This window comes from Erinaceus europaeus, chromosome 14 (assembly GCF_950295315.1).
Source record: "Erinaceus europaeus chromosome 14, mEriEur2.1, whole genome shotgun sequence".
NCBI classification, from domain to species: Eukaryota; Metazoa; Chordata; class Mammalia; order Eulipotyphla; family Erinaceidae; genus Erinaceus; species Erinaceus europaeus.
In genome coordinates, this window is record NC_080175.1 from 57,246,017 (window position 1) to 57,263,837 (window position 17,821).

Consider the following 17,821-nt stretch of genomic DNA (forward strand, 5'->3'; position numbering starts at 1 on the left):
GAATAATTGGTAAGAAGCAAGAGTGATTAAAGTCCTATTAGTCCCATGCTCTACTGAGACTGGATTGATTTGATCTAGACTTAATAATATGAAAAGCCCTCTTAGTTGTTCCCAGGGCATAAATGAAAATGCTTTCCAATTATTAAGGAAGACTGTGACTTATTTAGGACAATATGTAGGGGCAGAGTGATAAAATGAAGTATTTTATTTAAGTTTCTTAGTTTGGACTAAGTCAACTTCCATTAGGTAGGAGAAGAGTTTCACAGACTTGCAATGTTTCATTAGTAATTGAACTAGAGTTTGTTTGGAAAGTTTGCAGTTAAAGTAGCTGAAGTTGGAATGAGAAATTCATAAAAATTAGAGGTTGGTGTTTTTCAGCCATCTTGTTCTTATTCTTAAGAAAATCTGTCATGGGCTGGGAGTATGGATCAACCTGCTAATGCCCATGTTCAGCAGGGAAGAAATTACAGAGTCAGGCTTTCCACCTTCTTCACCCCATAATGATCTTGAGTCCATGCTCCCAGAGGGATAAAGAATAGGGAAGCTATCAAGGGAAGGGATGGGATATGGAATTCTGGTTGTGGGAATTGTGTGGGAATGTACCCCTCTTATCCTATGGTCTTGTCGATATTTCCATCTTACAAATAAAAATTATATAAACAATAAAAATTATATAAATAATAATATATAAATAATAAAATAAAAATTATATAAATAATAAATAATAAAATATAAATAATAATCATGACAGTGCCTTTGGAATAAAAAAAAATCCAAACATCACATCAACTTTGAGATTATTGTTTTTTAAATTTTTATTAGTGATTTAATAATGATGAACAAGATTGTGATATAACAGTGGCACAATTCCATACAGTTCTCACCACCAGACTTCCATGTCCTATCTCCTCTACTGGATCTTTACACTGGTCCTTACACTTTATGCCACTGCGCTACTGCCCCACTCTCTATTCCCCTACAAGTTTAAAGGTTCTTCACACACAATCTCAACAATGAATTGAGGAGAAAAATCAACAATGATTTTTCAGGAATTTTAAACTTTATTCAGGAAAAGTGAGAACATTCACATGTTAAGCCAAGAAAGAGATTAAGAGAGAGGGATAGAGGGAAAGGGAGAGAGTGAGAAAGAGAGAGACAGAGAGAGAGGAAGAGGGAGAGGGAGAGACAGAGACAGAGAGAGACAGAGAAATATCGAGAGGAGTCTCTATTCACATGCTGGCAGGCTCACTTAGCAGAGAGAGAGTCCATGCCACCGCCCACAGGTCTAGTTTATAAACACCCAAGCTCCACTGCCACACCCCACTCAAATCCAGAACGATGGGTCTGACAGGGTCAGCACCCCAGAAAACTCTCTTCAAGGAAGAAGAATTCTGGGAGTGGGTCTTGGCATCTTGAGCACATCTAAATTAGAAACTCTTATTATTGTTTTCATTATGTACATGGTAATGATGCCATGTAATCGGGGATGAACAGCCCCTGTTCCCAAATTAGATACAGATGAACAGGAAATGAGGTGGACGAAGTTATGGGTCATCAAATACATAAAGTTTTAGGAAAAATTCTTAATAATACTTACCTCCTCTTATGAAATATGTTAAAACTCTACATAAAATACTATCTGCTAAGCCTATTACTCAGAAATGCATCACCCCATAAAGTACGACATTACTGTGTAAAACCACAAGGCCATCTAATCAAGAAATAAGCTTTACTTTCTGTTTCAGATATTGTTTATGTAAGGCTGAAAGATATTTAAGTTCTCACTGGCTGAATAGAAACTGAGTTCAGATTCACCCTCCAACAGAGTGTGGTGTATTCTGTTCTCCTCCTGAACCACCAGGTGGTCACCTTCAGAGTTCCCTGATCCTTCCTGCTGCTCCTCCACCTGAGCAGTCTGTCACACTCCACCTTCACCTCCTTGCTAAGCCACACCCACAATGTTTCCTGTGTAGCAATTTCCTTTTCCTAGGCACACCATATGTTCTGGCATAGTGCAGCAGTTTTTGTGTTCCCCTAGATACTTCCTGTGATTTCTCACCTCAGTAATTCCTGGATTCTGTGAATCTTCTCTGCTTGGGGAAGTCCTAGCATGCTTGGGCAGAGGCACAAGCATAGAAATATTTGGCTTCAGCTTTCTTACCTACTATGAAGCAGCCCTAGACCTGGTCCCACCTCCTTTGTTTTATAGTCACATTACCCTTAAATCTGTATGTTCTAAGTGGATATTATTAACAGATTTTATTATTATTCTTGAAAAGAGATGTTGCCTGCAGCTTGAGTGGTGTGACCCAGTACTGCAAAGAGTTGGATGTGGTGCTCTGTACCCCCACTCTTGTTCTTTAAATTCTGTGCTTCCTGAAGAGCAAAGTAAGTAGTTATGTAGTAGCAATTCAAACTTAACCCTTGACTTTTTCATAGACGAATAGAGGTCAAGGAGACAGCATAGTGAGTATGCCAGAGGCTCTGTGGCTCTCCGGTCTAGTGTCCAGCACTCAAATAATCAAGAGCTGAATAGTATCCTGGGAAGAAGTACGAGAAGGAGGAGGAAAAGAAGGAGAAGAAGGGGAAGAGGAAGAAGAAGGAGGAGAAGGAGGAGGTGGTGGAGGAAGAGGATGATAGAGTACAAACAGAATATCAAATAATCCACATTTACTTATGAGTCACTATGATTTTGAATACAATCTAGTCAGATTATTGTAGAATGATATACCAGACTTCCATCACTAAAGGTGTTTACTTATTAATTTCATAATAAAATTATATCAAAGTTAAGATTGAACAAAGCTATAGAACTGACATTCAATGGGGCCCTAAAGAATCACTGAAGCTGAGTGGTGGCTCACCTAACAGACTGCACACATTTCTGCATATAAGGACCTGGGCTCAAGGCCCCAGAAACTTCTATAGTGGGGAAGCTTCACAAGCAGTGGAGCAGTGTTGCAAGTGCCTCTGTATCTCTTATTATTCCATTTTCTTTCAATTTCACTTTGTCCTATCAAAAAATAAAATAAAAATAATAAGCAAAAAGGTTTTTTTTTCAAAAAAAGGATAAGATAGCTTCTGTCCTAAAAGCACTTTCAATTTAATGTAAAAAAAAAAAAAACATTAAAGTAATAATGCAATTTGGGAGCCAATGACTTGGCAGAAGTGCCCGTCAGACTTCTCACTTTCTGAAGACCAGTGTTGCAAATGAAATCTTAAGTGTAAATGGTCACCTCTGTGTCATGCCCTGACAGAACAGCACCTGTAAAAGCTAAATGGTAGGTGATACAGAGTATGGAAAGACTCAATACTTTTGTCACTAATTAACCATGATCAGATGATTCAGTTTACTGAACTCTTCTCTATAAATTGAAGATGGTGGTCTTAATGCTGTATCAATGGTTCTCAACTACTTCAATCATGGTTTATCATAGGATAGTGAAATGATATAGATTTATCTTGTTGGGTTCGATTGTAAATGGGATTGAGTCCTCCAATTCCCTTCCCCCAGATTCATTATTTGTATACAGAAATGCCTGAGATTTATGTGTATTGATTTTGTATCCTGTTGCTTTCCTGAATTTGTTAATTATTTCCAGTAGTCTTTTTGATGGAGTCTTTGGGGTTCTCTGGGTATATGGGTATATTATCATGTCATCAGCAAAGAGTGATAGTTTGGTTTCTTTCTTTACAAAATGCATATCTTTGAAATCTCTTTTTTGCCTGATTGTAGTGGTGAGGGCCTCCAGGATTATGTTGAATAATAGTGAATCTCCTTGTCTAATTCCAGTTTTTAGATTTAGTACTTATCAAAGACCCAGTGTATTATAGTCAAGCCTCAAATAAGGTCAATTCATATGCATATAGACAAACAGTATGCCTTGTGAGGGGTGCTCAGAGCTTTTGACCTGGGTCATATCTGTTCCAGATGATATCATGGTATCTGAGGATTCTGAGTCTGTGTAACTAGTCCCCTCCCTTATTGTCACATAGTCTCCAGATCCCCTCCAATCTTTCTCTCTTAATAGGCTGTGAGAACTAGGAACATTGTTTCCAGAAACAATCAAATCAGTGGCTTACATCATAGGTCTTCCTGAAAGAGAGGAAAGAGATGCAGAACAGAGATAAGACAAAAGTTAAAAAATAATAATAAAATCCACAAGTGTTTGCCATGAGCTGGTCTTCACAATCAGTACCAAAAAGCTCCTCAGATCAGAAAGACCCAGTCATTCTAATGGCCTGACTTCCATGAATTTATTCTCTGATGGAGGCACTGAGTTCCGGGTGAGCTAATGCATCGGCTCATGACAAATGAACAATTAAAACAATGAAGTTGTCAGTTCTTTTTTTACAGTATTGCAAATAAATAAGCTGCCTGTCAGGCTGGCTGCTCTCCTGGACCATTAGTTTATAACAAAGACATGCTGAGGAATGGGTGGGTGACAGCTGATCTATCACTGGGCTTGGGAGAAAGACCTGAGCAAAATACACTGGCAGAAACCACCCAAGGTCAACCCCAATGCACGAGGAACCAAGTACCACACACAATCCAATTGGAAGATGGCTCTCTGCCTGTCAGGAGAGTCACTGTGTTCTTTCATTTCAACAAAATGTGTGGGAAGCTGGATCCTTGCTTTGGCGATTGGAAAGACATTTCTGCTTGTGCTTATTTAGCTTCTTAGGGACACAGGACTGGTAGACATAGCCTTGGAGTTTCTAGCTGTCACACAGAGACTGATGCTAGGTTGGGTAGGTTGGCCCAGAAGTTACTGTCATAGCAAGTGTATTTCTGAATAACGACAACAAAAATCAGCTAACTGATTTTCTTTCTTCCTCTCTTTCTCTCTGTATTTCCCTTTCTTTCTTAAATAGGGTTTATTTATTTATTTGTTAGTGGATTTTTAGATCATTGAATTTCTTTGCACTCTCTTCCCCAGTTACCATATTAACACTGGCATGTTACTGAGAATGCAAATTAAGTCTATTTAGGACTGGGGAGATACTTAGTTTTTCTAGTTTCACAGCCTTTTTGCAAATAAAATTTGTTCCTTTATAGAAAAGAAAGATGTTAAAAAGATGACTCCTCACTGAAGTTGAGACATAAGAACAGAAAGGGAAAACACAAGTAGAACATGGACTGCGCTTGGTATAGTACACCAAAATGAAGGACTGGAGAAGGCTTTCTTTCTTTTTTCTTCCTTTCTTTCTTTCTTCCTTCCTCTCTTTCTTTCTTTCTTTCTTTCTTTCTTTCTTTCTTTCTTTCTTTCTCTCTTTCTCTCTTTCTTTATCTCTTGCTTCCTTTCTTTTGCCACCATGGTTGTTACTGAGACTCAGTGCCTCCTTCCACTAATCCACTGTTCCCAGTGCCACTTTTTTTCTTTTTCTTTCTTACCTTTTCTCTTCCTTTCTTTTTTCTTCCTCTCTCTCTCTTTCTCTTTTATTTCTTTCTTTATTTCTTTCCTTCTTTCTTTCTTTTGATATAGACAGAGAGAAAGAAAAAAGAAGGTTCTGGGGAGGGGGGAGGAGATACCTGTAGCTCTGTTCCACTACTCATGAAGCTTCTCCCTTCCTGGTGGGGACCAAGGGCTTCAGCCTGAGTCCTCATGCATGGTAACATGTACATTATACTGAGTGAGCCAACTCCCAGTTTTACTTAAATGAGCATTTTGAACTCCATGTGCCATTTGGTGAAATGTCTGGAAACCAGACACATTACGCATAGAAATTAATTATAGTAATGAGGTAGGACATATATTTGAATGAATACAAATGCATTGATATTTCTGGTGATATCTTCAGTTTCTTTACATTTAAGATGGAAGACAATGAGCAGGTCACCTTTCAGAAATCGCCTTGAAGAATATGATAATTTTCTAGAGAAACAGCACAAGGTTTTTGCAAAAGACTTTCTTGCTCTGAGGCCCCAGGTTCAATCCCCAGCACCACCATAAGCCAGAAGTGTGCAATGCTCTGGCCTTTCTCACTCTCTCTATATATATTTCTGTACTTCTCACTAAAAGAAATGAAATGTTTTTGAAATAATGTGATAATTCTCATTTTTAGATGATTTAAAAACACTAAGAATTTCCATGGATGTCCCAGTTCCCATGGTTGTGCAAAGAGATTTGGTATAAATTTAGTGCTAACATAGCTCCTCACTTCCTCTCTCACTTTTTCTTTATCTGAGTGAAAAAGCAGCCCAAGCATACTAAAACCACACATGTTCAAAGCCCAACTCTGAAAATAGGAAGAAAGAAAGTGAGAAGGAAGAAAAGGAAGAAGGAAAGAAGCAAGGAAGGGGAAATGTTGCTCATTACATAACTAGGTGAGGGACATGGTTATAAAGCTGGATAACCAATTTGTCTCTCTATCTGACTTTATCTCAGCTTGAATCTTAGCAAAACTTATTCCATAGTTAATTATGTCTGACCAGACACTTGGGAAGGCACCACATTAAAATTACAATCTGTCTTTCTCCACATTGTTCTGGGAAATTATTTGCATTCAAGCTATATCTTCATGCTCAGTTATATAAATCCTATCTTAAGGTGAGGGAGGAAGAAACAGGCTGTGACACAACCAGTTGTGTACATGTGTTACCAGGGATTAGAACCTAGGTCCAAGCTTCTGATCTCCACCTGCCGGAGGTGGGAAGTAGGAATGATTATGAGAGAAGCCTCCTGAGGGGGGAGGTGAAGCTTCCTGAGGGGGGTGAAGCAATGCAGTGGGTGCCTCTCTTTCTCTTTCTCTCACTCCCTCCCCTTCTTAACTACTTTCTATCTCTATAAAACATGAAAGAAAAGGGGGGTGGTGGATGCTCAGAGTGGTGGACTTAGTCCCCTTTGTGGAAGTCCCAAGACCACCGCTACTCTCTTGTGATGGTTCATCATGGGACTCATTGAAAGAAGTACAAGACAGACTCTGTGTGCAAGGCCCAAACTTCCTTTACTACAGTTGTGAGGTAAGATAGTGCAGAAAGCCTGGGTAATGAATTCTTCTCAGGAGCTCCAAGAGAACAAAAAGCCTTTCTGTGTGGAAATCTCATTTACTTAAACTCTTTTTTTTTCTCCCTTTTGCTGCCCTTGTTGTTTTTCGTTGTTGTTGTAGTTATAGTTGTTGTTATTCATTTTGTCATTGTCATATAGGACAGATAGAAAAGGAGAGAGGAGTGGAAGAAAGAGAGGGGGAGAGAAACATAGACACCTGCAGACCTGCTTCACCACCTGTGAAGCAACTCCCTTGCAGGTGGGGAACCGGGGGCTCAAATACTTAAACTCTACCTCAGTCAGACCTGGGCCAGTTTCCCATTAGTCTGCTGAGATTGCTTAATGTGGTTAACTTTTTAAAACTCCTCCCACAATATGCGAAGTATTTTTTGTACTTTCCAAGACCTGCCCAACTCATATTTTCTGTGTTACATTTAACTTCTTCCCCACTGGGCAACATGTGTGAGGGCATGGTGCAGCATGTTCTGGGTGCTCCAGGGTGCTCATAGTTCTCAGATCTGCCTCTCCCTGTTCGGCTGTCCCTGTGATGACCCCAACGTTGGCAGTAAAAAAATAAATAAATAAAAGTCATTGTTACTTTCTTCTTATTTTCTGGTAGGATTCAACTAGAAAGAGCCACCAGGAAGTACATTTCTTCAAACTGGTTTGACCAGTTTTTCCTGTGGCATGGAGGGCTCATTAGTAAACAAGATAATAAGGACTTTCGATATAATACTTTCCAGATAGGTATTTCTACCTACTAAATTTAGTCACACCTTTGCCTGCTATTCAGTTTTGCCCCTTCAGAGTTACCTAATAACCTATCCCTCACTTCATGAGAATCCCTGAAAGATTGAGAGCTCATGCTGAGAATGCTCAGGCTGCATTCTTGGATTTGCTCACTAGCTCTGTCATTTGGGCAAGGGACTTTACCTATTTCTGTTAGTTTCTTCACATTAACATCTGCTTTAAATAAATCCTTTTAGTTAATTAGGGGGATTAATAGTTTACAATATATACAGTTGTTGGTACAAGTGTACAATTTCTCAGTTTTTTGAAGAACACTCTCATCTCCAGCCTCGATTCTCCTCCCCCATCATGAACCAGGACCTGAACACCCTCTCCACCACCCCCATAGTCTTTTACTTTGGCACAGTACACCAAACCCTGTCCTAGTTCTATTTTGTTTTTCCTTTTTTGTTCTCATTTCTCAGATTCAGTTTATGAGTGAGATTATCTCATATTCATCTTTCTCTTTCTGGCTTATCTCACTTAACATGATTCCAACAAGCTCCATCCAAGATGAGGTGAAGAAATTAAATTCACTGTTTTTAATATCTGAGTAGTATTCCACTGTGCATATAGACCATAACTTGTTCAGCCTCTCATCTGTTGTTGGATACCTGGGTTGCTTCCAGGTTTTGGCTATTGCAAATTATGCTGCTACGAACATAGGTATACACAAATCTTTTTGAATGGGTGTGTTTGGTTCCTTAGAATATATCCTCAAGAGAGGAATTGCAGGGTCATAGGGAATGTCCATTTCTAGCCTTCTGAGAGTTTTCCAGACTGCTTCCCATAGGGGTTGGGCCAATTTATATTCCCATCAGCAGTGGAGGAAAATTTTCTTAAATGAATTCTTAAACAAAAGCAAACACTAGATTATGGTGAGGGTATCCCTAAAATTGTTTTCTTTAAATAGAGAAATGATTTAATTATTTAGATCACTATGGGTCTACAGTATCTTCTTTGTTTCTTTGAAAAGTCTTTCTCTTTGAAACCCAACCTTGTAGGTGTCAATGGGTATCCCAAACTGATTCTAAGCTTCTTGTCAAGTTGTGAGTTTCTTTCAAGAATCCCAAGAGTTATTCAGTTACTCTTAATGTGATGTTGTATTAAAAGTTGTTATTATTATTTTTTTTTTGCAAAAATTAGTAAAGTCATGGGCCCTTTGGAATATACCTAAAATAGACTTTCTAGATTCTTCAACATGAAGACCCCAAATCTCACCTGCTATATTCTTAACTTTAGGTTCCTGATTATTAAATAGTTTTTTCTGCTTTATATCTTAATGCTTTGCAGTCACCAAGTTGCAGATGCTACCATGACACCAACCTGACTTTCCTGGGTAGATGACCTCATCAATATGTCCTGAAACCCCACCTCCCCAGAGCCCTGCTGCACTAGGGAAAGATAGAAATAAGCTAGGGGTATGGATTGACCTGTCAGCACCTATGTATAGCAGAGAAGCAGTTATAGAAGCCAGATCTTCCACTTTGCTCTCTAAAAATATGTTTGGTCCATACTACCAGAGGGATAAAGAATAGGAAAACTTCTAATGGAGGGGGGGGGAATATGCAACTCTGGTGGTGGGAACTGAATTGTATGGAATTGTATCCCACAGTCTTCTCAATCACTGCTAAATGAATTTTTAAAAAAATTTTCCTTTGGATCCACTAACTAAATCTATTTAAAAAATAATTGATAATAAAATTTCCATTTAGTTTCTATAGCATATAATTTTAAAAACATGATGCCTTGTTCATCAGATTATCACTAGGAACATATTTTTATTTATTTGTCATTATTTAAAACTTAACTATACTGTGACTTTACTTTTAGATGGCAAGAGAGAGACAGAGGGAGAAAGGAGGGCATCATTGGAACTTCTGCCAATGTGTCAGAGCCGCTTCTAGAACCTGGGCCATCTGCACTATCCAAGGTGTGTTATCTCAATGACTCAAAAACATAGTTTAAATGACAATATGGACTGTAAAAGAAAAATCAGAAGCTAGAAACATTTGGCAATTCAAAGATTATGGTTGCCAGAAAATGGAACCTCACAGATGCCCATGACCTAATTCCTAGAATCTGTGACTATGTTACCTCCCATGGCAACAGGGGTTCTTAGGAAGTTACATCATAGATTTTGAGATGGCAAGGATTACCTCTGTGCCCTTAATGTAACAACTAAGATTATGTATACTAAGAGCGAGAGAAGCATCCAGATGTGAGAGAGTCAAAGTTCTTGAAACTTGAAGATAAAGGAAGAAGACCCAAGCCAAGAAATATAGGTGGCTAATAAAAAGCCAGAAAGAGATCCTCCCCTCAAGTTTCTGGAAAAAGCCTTAAAAACTTTATGATTTTAGAGTTCTTAACCAGAATAAAATAATAAATTTTCATTGTTTTAAAACAGTACTCCTCTTATAGAATCCATAAAAACCTAATACAGAAATACCAATAGTAATATGTTTGGTCATGATCTAACAGACCTCTAAACCACTGCCACCATATTATTTAGGAATTATATCAATAACTCATATGAGTTTCCCATTTTGGAAACTCCTTTACTGTTTCTTGTTTCTACTAATTTCCCTTTTCCTTTCCTAGTCACTTCCCACTACATATACACCCTGTATAGTATTTCCAACCTCAGTAAAATACTGGCATCTCTAAGAGAATATCCTGCATTGCATGCCAGATAGCCTAAGTTGGGATCCTTGACGATGTTCTTCCTTATAACATAAACCCAGTTTTTTTATAACATTTAAAAATTTGATAATTATTTGAATTACACGTGTTGAGCTTACCTTCCCAATATTACAAACATGATGGGTACAAGGATTGTGTTTCTTCCATTCTTTCTCTTGAATCTGGTACATAGTTTATATATAAAAGAAAACCAAACCAAATAGAACAAAACAACACACTTCTTGGTGGAATGGGAAAAAAATCCAGAATTGTGCCTGTCTTTGAGACCAGATAAAACCCCGGTCCCGTGTTGCATGGTTTAATAATCCATAATCATGGGGCAATATAACACAAAACCTATATTTTCAGAGCATGAGAGAGGTTGGTAATCAGGAAGTGCTGTTCCTGCATTGATCACTATTAAGAGTGAGCAACACAAAGCTTAGAAGTACACTTAAGTCTTTTCTTTCTCTGAGAAATAGTTCTTTTAACATTCAACTCTTCTTCCTAAGCCTCCTGTCCTCCAGTTTCCCAAGTTGGTTCTAAGTTTCTTGTCTGGTCTTGACCTTTAATTTCCTCCAAAGTTAATTTACTATTTTTCAGACAAGAAATACAAATGTGCTTTGTTGTTGTTGGCATAGCCTACTAGTTCAGGATAAGTGTTTTATTAACAAACATTGGATCAATTGCTAATTCTTAGCTAAAAGCCTGTCTATATTTTTAAATATATTTTTAATTTTCTTTAATAATAAAAACATATTGGATAGAGACAGCCAGAAATTGAGAGGGAAGGAGGAAATAGAAAGGGAGAGAGACAGAGAGGCACCTGCAGCCCGGCTTCACCACTCGTGAAACTTTCGTCTTGTGGGTGGGGACCAGGGACTTGAACCTGGGTCCTTGCACACCTAAGTATCTTTTAAAATGCCAACCTAGACTCCACCTAAATCTCTTGAATTTGCGATTATCCCAGCCAAGATAAATAGAAAAAAAATTATCTCTATTGATCAACCGCCCTGTGTGTTATCAGTTTTGATTTCTAATACTAAGAAAGCAAGCATTGGCCCATAAGTTAGAATTTCTTTTTTTTTTTTCAAATTTTGTTACCTTTATTAATTTTTTGGATAGACAGTCAAAAATTGAGAGGAAGGGGGAGCTAGAAATGGAGAGAGACACCTGAAGCGCTGTTTTACCACTCTTGAAACTTTCCTACTGCAGGTGGGGACTGGGGGCTTGAACCTGGGTCCTTGCACATTGTAACATGTGCACTCAACTAGGTGCACCACTAACAACCCCTAAAATTAGAATTTCTAACATTGTTGTCATTTTTTACTTAAATAAATGTTCCTCTGAGCCAGGTGGTGGCTCACATGGTAGAACACATTCATTACCATGAATGAAGGCCTGGATTCAATCCCTGGTCTCCAGCTATAGGGGAAAAGCTTCCTGAGCAGTGGAACAGTGATGCAGGTGTCCTGCTTTCTCTCTGTTTTTATGTCCCTCTCTGTAACTCACTATTTATCAAAGAAAGAAAGAAAGAAAGGCAAGTAGGGGAGGCACTGGATATGGTGGGGCAGTGCATGCACTGAGCCCCAGTGATAGCCTTGGTGACAAAGTGAAATAATGAAATAAAATTAAATTAAAATTCCTCCAAGTCAGGAGATGGGACAGGGAACTCTGGTGGTGGGAATTGTGTGGAATTGTACCCCTTTTATCTTACAATCTTGTTCATCATTATTAAACCACTATTAAGAAAATAATAAAATAAAATAAAATTCCTCCCATCATTGGTATAAGAAAACAAAGGACACCCTAGTCACAGAGTATGGGAAACAGAACACATGACTGCAGTGGATGACGAGACAGTCAGGAAAGTATTACTCACTTTTAGGTCTGCTGCCACATATCTAATAATCAACTTGGCTATTGTTGCTTTCTGCTGAATTGGTTTGAATCGTCCTTAGATGGACCCATAAAACTCATAAGAGCTACTTGACTCCACTTTACAAGGTAGCAAAAGAAATAGTAAGAAAGCCCCTATTTACCTGACAGAATGGCAAAGCCTTATTTAGAAGGTGGATGGGAAGCTTTTTCTGCTCCGTCTGTAAGAAAGAAAACAATTCAGCCCAGCAGAGTAGCTGACAAGTGATGCAAATGCAGCTCATGTAGAATGTGCAGAGAGAAACCACATTGAGAGTTTACACTGGCTGCACCAGGAGGAAAAAATATCTACCTTTTACCCAGATACATGGTCCCTTATGAATTATACTATTATTTTAGTTGATTTCACCTGACATCGCCCTATGATTTTTCTCTGGTGACAAGAAAATTGCAGCCAGCTCCTGACAGTTGCTCCCAAATTGACTGAACAAAACAAAATCAAGCAGTGAAGTAATCCCCAAGTAAATTTAATGAAACCTAATCCCCGCAGGGCCACACACTTCTGTAGGCAATGGTCTTATTTAATAAATTCCTCTCTGCTTTCACGTTTAGAGCTGGATTTGCACAGACAAATTTAATTCATTGGGCTTACATTTCCTCTTCCTCTTAGCTCGCTCGCCAGGCACATGGGGAGAGAGCTCAGACAGGTGTGCCAGGTGGGGTTCCTCAGAGAATCAGGATGGTCACCAAGTCATGGGGACATGTGTCTATCTCTCTGGTTACCACAGCGACTGCTATCATCTCTGTACTGAGCTCTGTCCTTTCCTTGTGATTTATTGAAGAGATATCACTATAGAAGGCTCATCATTCAGGAAAGTCAAGGGCAAATACTCCCCCAAACTCTTAGTTTTGTAGCAAAGTCTGTAGCCCTTGTTAATGGAGTGCCTGAAGACTCATTTTCTTGTACAAGCTGCTCTCCTGTTGTTGGCCTTCCCTGTTCTGAGGAAAAGATGAGAAGTTCTAGTCCTATTCCCAACTCTGACATCATCTTCCTAGATAATACTTTTAGTCCACCTACATGTTAGCTTTCGGGCTCAAGTAAAAATTAATAAAGTCAAGGGTGCCTTGGAATATACCTAAAATAGACTTCCTAGCTTCTCCCAACAAAAAGACCCCAAATCTCACCTGCTATATTCTTACCTTTTGGTTCCTGATTATTAAACTATTTGTTCTGCTTTATATCTTAATGCTTTTCAGCCACCAAGTTTCAGATGCTATTATGATGCCAACCTGACTTCCCTGGACAGACGACCTCACCAATGTGTCCTGGAGTCCCACCTCCCCAGAACCCTACCCTGCTAGGGAAAGATAGAAACAAGCTGGGGGGTTGGATCAACCTGTCAATGTCCATGTCCAGTGGAGAAGCAATTACAGAACCTAGATCTCTCACCTTCTGCTCCCTATAAAGATATCTGGTCCATACTCTCAGAGGGATAAAGAATAGAGAAACTTCCAATAAAGGGGATGGGATACAGAACTCTGATGGTAGGAATTATATGGTATTGTACCCTTCTTATCCCACAACCTTGTCAATAATTATTAAATCACTAAAGAAGAAGGAGGAGGAGAAGGAGAAGAATAAGGGAGAAGAGAAGGAGAAGGAAGAGAAGAAGAAGGAGGAGGAGGAGAAAGAGGAAAAGGAAAAGGAGAAGGAAAAAAAAGAAATTAAGCTGGTTCTTTTGAATCAATGCACAGCATATGACAAGGGATTGAAATGGGTTCCTTATAGTGCTTGTGTTTCCAGCTCTGCTTGGGAACCATCATATTAAGCAAATTGTTATTCTGGAATGAAGACAATGGTTTGCTGACAGGACTGGCTGCCAGTTGGCTCACTGTTATGTAATAAAAAAAGAATGGTCCCCAGACCATACACCTTAGATTGATTTGGTAGGACGTTTTACCATTGGAATTAGCTATAGGAGAACACACAGTAAAGAAAAAATCCCCAAGGAGCCTGTTAAAGCATTCAGTCAGCTACTTAATTTTTAAGCTTGTAATTATTTATAATGTACTTTTTATAGGTATAAGAATAAAACGATCTGGCCTCAGTAATATTTTTCCTCCAACTTAGCCTTACCTCTCTTCTCCCTCATTGCTTTTATATAAAATTCCTTCTCCAACCCTGAAAATGTATAAGTTGAAACTCCAACTTCTCCCTTCACCCCTACCCTCATATCACACACACACACACACCACCACCACCACCACCACCACCACCACCACCACCACCACCACCAAGATGCAGTAGAATGGTAAAGCTACTGGCCCTCATTTTCTGCAACTCACACAATATGTGTTTTGAATATGACTTCTCACATTTCTCCTAATGGCTAAACAAACCACAAGAAAGCATGGATAGAAATGTTTAGGTTGGGAGTTGGGCGGTAGCGCAGCAGGTTAAGCGCACATGGCATAAAGCACAAGGACAGGCATAAGGATCCTGGTTCGAGCCCCCAGCTCCCCACCTGCAGGGAAGTCACTTCACAGGAGGTGAAGCAGGTCTGCAGGTTTCTATCTTTCTCTCCCCCTCTCTATCTTCCCCTCCTCTCTCCATTTCTCTCTGTCCTATCCAACAACAGCAGTAACAACAACAATAATGACCACAACAATAAAAATTAAACAAGAAATGTTTAGGTTAGGTTTTTTTTATGTGAAACTGCAATATAAAATTAGTGAAATTTCAGTTTTGTTTGTTTCTTTCTTCATGGCAAAATTCCAACACTTTTGCATCAAAGAGGGAAATTCATTTGGTCACATTGCTCTCTCTTTTCTCAGGAAGAATCACTATTCATCATCTCATCATCCAGGGAAGTTTGTGTTTCTAAGTCACTTTCTTGAATGGTTAAGGGCTGACAGTAAAGATGTTGACACAAGGCTATATATATAAACTTGTTAATTATAGGAGAAGAGAGAGTGAACCAGACATCACTCTGGTACATATGCTGCCAGGGATTGAACTCAGAACTTCATGCTTGAAAGTCCAGTGCCTTAGCCACTGTACCATCTCCAAGACCACTCTACAATCTATCTCCCTAGGATAGGTGTCTGCAGAACACTCTCACCCCAAATTTAGGTCCATTTCCATTATGCTGTACCAGGACCCCAAGGTCCTCTACACTCCCTCCTTCTTCCTCAGAGTCCTTTGCTTTGGTGCAGTAGCCAAGCTCAGTCTAAGTATCTAGGGGGAGTTTATCTTTTTAAAATATTGGGGATCTGGTGGTAGAGCAATGGGTTAAGCGCACATGGCACCAAGCAGATGGATCAGCACCAGGATCCCTGTTCGAACCCCCAGCTCCCCACCTTCAGGGAAGTCACCTCACAAGCGGTGAAACAGGTTTGCAGGTGTCTATATTTCTCTCCCCTCTCTGTCTTCCTCTCCTCTATCTTGTTTTTAATTTTTCCCCTTTTGTTGCCCTTGTTGTTTATCATTGTTGTTGTTGTTGGATAGGTCAGAGAGAAGTTGAGAGAGAAGGGGAAGACAGAGAGGGGAAAAGAAAGAAAAAAAAACCCAGCTCCCCACCTGCAGACCTGCTTTACCTCCTGTGAAATGAAACCCTGCAGGTGGGGAGCCAGGGGCTTTAACCAGGATCCTTAAGCTGGCCCTTGCGCTTCGTGCCACTTGCATTTAACCTGCTGTGCCATCGTCCGGCTCCCTCTTCCCCTTTTCTCTCTATCCTATCCACCAAGGACCATATCAATAACAACAATAATAATTACAACAATAAAACAACAAGGACAACAAAAGGAAAAAATAAATTAAAAAATATTATTTATTGATTTATTGTTGGATAGAGGCAGAGAGAAATCGAGTGAGGAGGGGAGATAGAGAGGGTAAAGAAACAGAAGGACACCTGAAGCCCTGTTTCATCACTCATGAAGCTCCCCCCCCTGCCGCAGGTGGGGACCAGGGACTTGAACCTGGGTCCTTGTGCACTGTAATGTGTGTCCTTAGCCAGGTGCCTTGCTGTCTGACCCTCCCCCCCAGGGGAATTTATCTTAAATAATATCAAGTTACGTGGAGTCAACAGTCATTCCATTTCAAAGCCAGGCTACAAGCTGTGTGGATTTGAAGGAGGATGGCTTCTCTTTGTCAGCCTGAGGCAGAACCTGGAAACTGCTCCTTCACTATGTCAGGCTGACTTCATTCCAGGGAGCCTGTGGTTAAATGTTAAGGCAAAAGTTCCTTGGAACCATCTACAGCAATTACAAGACTATGCAAAAGGGCTCAAGAAAATATCCATAAAAGCTACAGCTGGCTCAAAATAAGAAGACACAGCCGCCAAAAACAACTGGACTTTCATGTTCTCAAGTTCAGACTTTAGAATCCCCATTTCCCTCAGCAGAGGTCATAGGGAGCAAACCAGCCATTGGAAACATATCACTGGTACATCCAAACTGGACAGTGGGCAGGTCAGCCCCAGCAAATAGATAGAATTGATGTGCAGGGGGATGAACTACTTTCTGGAGATGTGAGTTCATCATGCTATGTCTTGATGAGGACCTGTAAACTGTCTAAGGAACCCTGGGAAATCTTTTATTTATCCTGTCTGCTATACTCACTGTAACAGCTCTTTGAAAGAATTTTAGGCAGTAAGACTTTACATCCATCATGAATCAGTTTTGTTGATATTATTCTTTCTTTTTTATTATTTTCAGAATTATTTATGAGAGAGAGAGAGAGAGATTGAATTTGAGCATCACCCTGGCATGTGCAACACAGGATTGAATTTGGGCCCTTGTACTTGAGAGTCCAGTGCTTTATCCACTGAACTGCATGTTGGCCATACTCCTAAGAATACCCCTTTATACAGCATAGAAAACTTTGCTTAGTGTAGATTCACTGATGAAATAAAACTATCAAGACTTAATAAAAGCTCTGAAGCCAGTTAAGCTGACCCTGCTACCTTCCCCATAGCACCCTGTATGCAATAGCTGCAAATAGCAACCACCAGGGTAGTCTATGTGGCCTTTTGCTTGTACAGGCTGCCCTAAGGGACTTTCAGCTCTATGTTCATTTTATGCCTGACCCTCTGCTATCCCTAAGCTTAGGCTACAGTGCTATTAGTGGTGTCTTTGGGAATCCCCAGAACACTGTGGCCAGGGTCCACATTGGCCAGGTCCTCATGTCCATCAGCACAAAGCTGCAGAAGAAGAAGCATGTAATCATGGCCCTGCATAGAGCCAAGTTCAAGTTCCCTGGAGCCAGAAGATCAGCATCTGCAAGAAGTGGGGTTTCACCAAATTTGAAGCAGATGAATTTGAAAACATGGTGGCTAAAAAATGCCTCATCCCAGATGGCTGTGGAGTCAAATATATCCCCAGGTATGGTCCCCTGAGCAAGTGGTGGGCCCTGCACTCCTGAAAGCCTCAGAGATGTCCCTTAATCAATTACAATAAATAAAGATCCTGCCTTGAAAAAATTA

The 17,821-nt window shown here is 39.8% G+C and overlaps 1 non-coding gene across 1 annotated transcript; it reads left to right on the plus strand.

The window, feature by feature from the left end:
- The first annotated feature begins 17,274 nt into the window (after positions 1–17,274).
- Positions 17,275–17,403, plus strand: LOC132532912 (small nucleolar RNA SNORA70). Its single transcript, XR_009544827.1, has one exon. It is a non-coding gene; the product is annotated as a small nucleolar RNA SNORA70 (small nucleolar RNA).
- Positions 17,404–17,821: the final 418 nt, after the last annotated feature.